This window comes from Myotis davidii, unplaced genomic scaffold (assembly GCF_000327345.1).
Source record: "Myotis davidii unplaced genomic scaffold, ASM32734v1 scaffold370, whole genome shotgun sequence".
Classification (NCBI taxonomy): domain Eukaryota; kingdom Metazoa; phylum Chordata; class Mammalia; order Chiroptera; family Vespertilionidae; genus Myotis; species Myotis davidii.
The window spans coordinates 17,955,181-17,955,437 of NW_006288615.1; positions in this window are offsets into that span (position 1 = coordinate 17,955,181).

Consider the following 257-nt stretch of genomic DNA (forward strand, 5'->3'; position numbering starts at 1 on the left):
GGTCAGCGGGGCGCAGGGCAGTGCGGCACGGGAGACACAGATGGCACCGCCTGATCACCAAGAGCAGGGCAGGAAAAAACACCCCTCTTTACGGGCTTCCCCCAAACGCCCTCTGATCCTCGCCCCGGCTGCGGCCTGCGTCGCCCCGGTAACACGCAGCCTGCAGGCGCCGGTCCCTCCTCGGGAAATGTAGTTCCCGGTGCCTCCAAGGGAGCCGGGCTTGCTCCCAGAACTACAGTTCCCATCAGGCGGCAGGT